The sequence below is a fragment of the Cajanus cajan genome, chromosome 8, assembly GCF_000230855.2.
Source record: "Cajanus cajan strain Asha chromosome 8, NIPB_CcT2T_4, whole genome shotgun sequence".
NCBI lineage: Eukaryota > Viridiplantae > Streptophyta > Magnoliopsida > Fabales > Fabaceae > Cajanus > Cajanus cajan.
The window spans coordinates 32,556,981-32,563,573 of record NC_138524.1 but is presented as its reverse complement, the minus strand read 5'-3'; the positions used below and the strand labels follow the sequence as shown (position 1 = coordinate 32,563,573).

General features: G+C 36.4%; 1 non-coding gene across 1 annotated transcript; it reads left to right on the top strand.

Annotated features, from left to right (window-relative positions):
• Window positions 1-4,167: 4,167 nt before the first annotated feature.
• Window positions 4,168-4,274, top strand: LOC145950988 (small nucleolar RNA R71). Its single transcript, XR_014428814.1, has one exon. It is a non-coding gene; the product is annotated as a small nucleolar RNA R71 (small nucleolar RNA).
• The last annotated feature ends 2,319 nt before the right edge of the window (window positions 4,275-6,593 follow it).

The following is a 6,593-nucleotide window of genomic DNA, read 5'->3' as shown; positions in this document are numbered from 1 at the left end:
TGTCCACTTGTTTGAGGGTGATAAGGTGTACCAACCTTGTGAGTGACTCCATACTTTTTTAAGAGAGATTCAAACTTTCTTTCAATAAAATGTGAGCCTCCATCACTGATCACAGCTCTTGGGACCCCAAATCTTGGAAATATAATTCTTTTGAAGAGTTTAATGACAGTATTTGAATCACTCGTTTGAGCGGGAATCGCTTCTACCCACTTGGACACATAATCAACTGCAACTAATATGAACTTGTAACCTTTAGAACTTGGGAATGGTCCCATGTAATCTACTCCCCATACATCAAAAATTTCTACTTCTAAAATCCCATTTAATGGCATTTCATGTTTCCTGGATATATTCCCTGATCTTTGGCATTGGTCACAAGAATTTACCATCTTCCAAGTATCCTTAAATAAGTTTGGCCAGTAAAAACCAGATTGTAGAATTTTAGCTGCAGTTTTTGATGTACTAGCATGCCCTCCATATGCGGAAGAATGACATGAGTGAATGATGTGAGGAGCTGCTTCTTCTGAGATACACCTTCTGTAGATACCATCTCTACACCTCTTATATAGGTAAGGTTCATCCCAAATAAAGCTGTTAAGGTCACTAAAGAATTTCTTCTTTTGTTGATAATTAAAGTCTTCAGGAAGGACTCCACATGCTAAGTAATTCACATAATCTGCATACCAGGGACTGTTTTTCACAACAACTGCTAAAAGCTTTTCGTCTGGGAAGCTGTCATTAATAGGGAGTTCCTCCTTTGTTGCTTGGTCTTGTGGAAGTCGAGAGAGATGATCAGCTACTACATTTTCTACTCCCTTTCTGTCCACAATCTCTAAATCAAATTCTTGTAAAAGGAGAATCCATCTGAGGAGCCTAGGTTTAGCATCCTTTTTATTAAAAAGATACTTTAGGGCAGAGTGATCTGTGTAAACAATAACCTTAGACCCCACAAGATAAGATCTGAACTTTTCAAAAGCATAGACGACTGCTAACAATTCTTTTTCTGTTGTTGCATAATTGGCTTGGGCTTCATCAAGAGTCTTGCTGGCATAGTATATAGCATGAACCTTCTTGTCCTTTCTTTGTCCCAATACAGCTCCTATAGCATAGTCACTTGCATCACACATGATTTCAAAAGGAAGGCTCCAGTCAGGAGTTTGCAGAATAGGAGCTGTAGTGAGAGCTTCTTTCAACCTGTAGAATGCATTCTTACAAGAAACATCAAAGTTAAAAGGTACCTCTTTCACAAGTAGATTAGATAATGGTTTAGAGATTTTTGAAAAATCTTTAATAAACCTTCGGTAGAAACCGGCATGCCCTAAGAAACTTCTAACACCTTTAACATCAATTGGAAGAGGCAATTTATCAATTACTTATATTTTTGCTCTATCTACCTCAATTCCTCTCCCAGATATTAGGTGTCCTAAGACAATTCCTTCTTGTACCATAAAATGACATTTTTCCCAATTTAAGACTAAATTCACTTCAGAGCAACGCTGCAATACTTTAGTTAGATTTAATAGACAGTCATCAAAGGAAATACCATAAACTGAAAAGTCATCCATGAAAACTTCCATCTCTTTTTCTAATAAATCACTAAAGATTGCAGTCATACATCTTTGAAAGGTAGCAGGTGCATTACATAGGCCAAAAGGCATTCTCCTATAAGCAAAAGTACCATAGGGACATGTAAAAGTAGTTTTCTCTTGGTCTAATGGATGAATAGGGATTTGATGAAAACCGGAGTATCCGTCCAAATAACAAAAGTATGAATGCATTGCTAACCTTTCAAGCATTTGATCAATAAAAGGTAAGGGAAAGTGATCCTTTCTAGTGGCATTATTTAATTTTCTATAATCAACACACATACGCCACCCAGTCACAGTTCTTGTGGGAATTAATTCATTATTATCATTTTTAACTACTGTCATCCCACCTTTCTTAGGAACCACATGAACTGGACTTACCCAAGGACTATCAGATATAGCATAAATTACCTTAGCATCCAATAATTTCAAAATTTCTTTCTTTACCTCTTCTTTCATCTTGGGATTTAGTCTTCTTTGAGCTTCAACAGAAGGTTTGGATCCTTCCTCCAAGAAGATGCGATGCATACAAAATGAAGAACTAATTCCCTTTATATCAGCCATAGTATATCCAATAACTTTTCTAAATTTTCTCAACTCATTGAGAAGTTTTTCAGTTTCTTTTTCATTTAAAGCTGAATTTACTATGACTGGATAAGTGGAATTAGCCCCCAAAAACTCATACCTTAAAGATGAAGGAAGTGGTTTAAGTTCTAACTTTGGAGAGTTTTCTTCTTGCCAATCTGTTGAAGACTCAAGAAGACTTTCTACTAGAGGATCTTTTTCTTTACACGGGGGACTTGAATCGATCAAGCAAGCATAATTAGGTTGAATCCCCTCAAGATCTATGTGCTTTCCTCCAACTAGAAAATTCTCCAAGGGATCCCTCAAAATAGATCTCATGACTTCTTCCTCCATGTCTTTAGGCAATATATCAACCCTGCAGCAAATATTTTCAAGAGAAGGTTGTCTAACAGATTTAGCAATATTAAATTCCATTGTTTCATCATTAATGGATAAAGACAATTTTCCATGTTTGACATCTACTATCACGCCTGCTGTAGCCAAAAATGGTCTACCTAGTATGATTGGTATTTGGTTGTCCTCTTCCATTTCTAAAACAACAAAATCTCCCGGAATTAAAAATTTACCTATCTTAACTGGAACATCTTCTAAAATTCCTATGGGATATTTTATAGATCTATCTGCTAACTGGATTGACATTGCTGTAGGCTTTAATTCTCCCATATCTAATTTCTTGCAAATTGATAAAGGCATTAAATTGATACTTGCCCCAAGGTCACATAAGGCTTTTTCAAACCTTAGATTTCCAATGAGACAAGGTATAGAGAAACTACCAGGATCCTTAAGTTTTTTGGGCAAATTATGATGGATCAATGTAACAGTCTCTCTATCATCCAATTTCCTTCGGTTAGCTAAAAGATCCTTAAGAAATTTAGCATATGTAGGCATCTGTTGTAGAGCTTCTACAAATGGAATGTTTACATACACTTGTTTGATCATATTTAAAAATTTTTCAAATTGTCTATCAAGTTTAGTCCTTGCTAACCTTTGAGGAAAAGGAATTGGAGGGTGATAAACAGTTTGAGGCTTTGATGAAGATACTTTTTCTTTTTCTAATCTCTCTTTTTCAGGTTTTTCAACCATAGGAGAAGCGTCTTCATCAATCTCAATATTATCATTTTGATTAGACACAGGTCCGTCTAATTTCTTCCCACTCCTTAAAGTAACAGCATTAACATTTTCAGCTGGGTTTGCAACTGTTTTACCTGGGAACTTACCTGGAGAATTGTTTGAACTAGGCATCAACTGTGCAATTTGATTTTCCAGCATCTTGTTGTGGAGAGTAATATTCTCAACCTTGACAGCAAGGTTTTGAATAGAATTTGCCATTGAATCATTGGTCTGTTTTTGATTAGTGACAAAATTCTCCATAAGGCTTTCTAATCTTGAAACACTTTGTTGAATTGAGGGTGTCTGTACTGGATTTCCTTGCCCATTAATGAAGTGATTGGACGGACGGAAATTAGGTTGCTGATTGCTACTTCCTTGAACTGGGTTATTCTTCCAAGAAAAGTTAGGATGATTCTTCCAACCAGGGTTGTATGTGTTGGAATATGGATTACTCTTCTCTCTTCGAGGAGTGTCATAGAAATTATGAGAAGCTGCCACTTGTTCAGTAGTATCTTCTTTTTCTCCAGTAAAAATTGAGGTACAATCTACTGCAGTGTGCCCTTGTTCCCTACAAAGGTCACATACTTGATTTGTAGCCACTGAATTAACCTTAGCTTTTTCCATCTTGTCTAATCTTTGATTAAGAGTATCAAATTTTGCTAAGAGTAACTCAATATTGTTCACTTCATATCGCCCCGGAGTTCCTTTCCTTGCTGTGACTTCTCTTTCACTGTATTGGCTGTGATTTGAGGCTACATTTTCCAAAATAATCATGCAGTCATTAATAGGTTTCCCCATGAAAGATCCTCCAGCTGCTGAGTCTAATATCATGGTGCTTTGTTGGTCCAATCCTTCAAAGAAAAATTGGATGGTAAGCCAACGGTTGAAGCCATGTTGTGGGCATGCTTGAAGATATCCTTTGAACCGCTCCCATGCTTCATAAATAGTCTCTCCAGTGCCTTGTTGGAAATTAGTGATTTTCTTCCTCAATTCTTTAGTTTTAGAAGGAGGAAAGAATTTCTCTAGAAAAGCTCTTTCACATAATTCCCAAGTTGCTATCTTTTCTCTAGGCACTGTTCTTAGCCACACCTTTGCCTTATCTCTCAAGGTGAGTGAGAATAAGCGGAGTCGCATTCCATCAGAAACTTCATCATCAAATTGCTGGGTCTCACAGATTTCCAAGAACCCCTCTAAGTGGTCATTAGGATCTTCTGATGGTAGTCCTCCAAAGGTGTTCTGCTTGAGCATATTCACCAGAGAAGCTGGTACAGTAGCTCCAGTTTGCATCTCCCCTCCAGGTATCCCACGAGCTATGGGTGCAGAGTAATCCCGAAGCGGTAAATTATCTCGTTGTGCAGCCATGTCAAATTCTCTAGAAAGGTTTCTTTTCCTTCTCAGGAGAGTTCTTTCAATCTCAGGATCAAGTGGTGTTGGTTTCCCAAGACGTAGAGATCTCTTTTGCATTAACCCTAAGGCACTGCAAAAAAAAAAAAAAAAAGAAAGTGACCCGTGAAATCTGAATTGGAGAAGTAAACACTAAAAAAAATAAATTATTTATTTATTTAATTTTTATTTTTTTTTTTTTTATTTTTTTTAAATTCGAATTAAAATAATTGTAATTTAAATCAAGAGACGTAGTCCCCGGCAACGGCGCCAAAAACTTGATGTGTGGAAAACCGCAAGTGTACGGTTGTCGTCAAGTAATAAATATCGAATCACAGGGACTACGTGTTTGACCTAGAATTACTAGTATTTTAATTTGAATTTTAAAACAGATGGAATTTTTGTTTTGAGATGATAAGATCAGATTCGATGGTAAAAGAGATAGTAATGCAATTAATGAATAAGATAAAACTTTAAGATAAGATAAGGAGATTTCCTGGAATCTAGGGTTCGCACAAAGAGTTCCAACATTATTGAATTATTATTTTCATTAATTAATTCTATTCCATCTTGAAGGTAGTCTTAACCTAATTTAATCCTTGCACCTTCTCAGGCTACGAGGATGTGTTTAATTAAAATTAATCTCTACTCTCGTGGTAATTACGTTCAATTAAGCCCATTAAGATCTTTGTTAATCTATTGCTCCTCGAAAGCTTAAATCTACTCTCGTGATTTAACACTCAAGTCTGTTCCTTTAGGTTCCGATAATTAGGTTCTCCTCTCAGTTCATCCCTAATTATCTATGATTATGAAAATTAAGATTAATTGTTTATCATAATTATAATCAAGTTCTCCTCTCAGTTCATCCTTAATTAATGTTATTATGAAAACAATAATATTAAAGTTCATATATAAAATATAAAAGAACAGATCAAGAATTGGAATAAATTTAAGAAACTGAATAATGCATTAATAAAGAGGTTCTCAGAGGCTAAGCCCTGATCCCAGAAAAAGGGAAACTACTCACAGGAGTTCATAGTAGTTCTCCAAGAAAAAAAGAATAAAAGAAAAGCAAACCTTAGAGTCGATGGCACAGGCGCCCAACCTTCTCCAAGTGTCAAAAACTAAAAAACTCTCTCCAAAAAAAAATCCCCGTTCGAGGCTAACCTAATCTAATTTATAACCTAAAAGGGTAAAAAGGTAAAACTACCAAGATAAAAATTACAAAGATAAAATAAAAAATAAAACATAAAACTTAAAAAGCTGGGACGCGAAGTGAATCACGGCCGTGACTGAGAATCACGACCGTGATCTTCTCTGGAGCACATCTATGAAGGGTCAGTGGCGTTCACGGGTGTGATTGGGAATCACGGCCGTGATTTTCTCTGGTGAATCACGGGCGTGATTTAGAATCACGGCCGTGATTTTCCCTGTGGCTCAGCATTTCCTCTTTAATTCTTAAATCTTGATCCTGCTCAGAGAAAACACAACACATACCAAGAAAAGCATAAAATAGGAAAATGATATAAAAATTTATTAAAAACATGAAAGATATGCATGATTATGCTATGAATTCTTGTGAATTAAAGTGCTAAAATATGAGTAAAATACACAACATCATTATTCCACGACATGATCCACAAAGAAATCGAAGTATACGTGGACGACATGATCGCAAAGTCGAAGGACGAAATGGACCATATCCAATATTTGAGAAAACTATTCAACCGGCTTCGCAAGTATCAGCTTAAGCTAAATCCGGCTAAGTGTACTTTCGGAGTTCGGTCGGGTAAGCTTCTCGGGTTCATCGTCAGTGAAAAGGGCATAGAGGTGGACCCCGATAAACTGAAGGCAATAATGGAAATGCCTCCTCCTAAGACCGAGAAAGAGATAAGAGGATTCCTCGGCAGGGTGAACTATGTCGCAAGG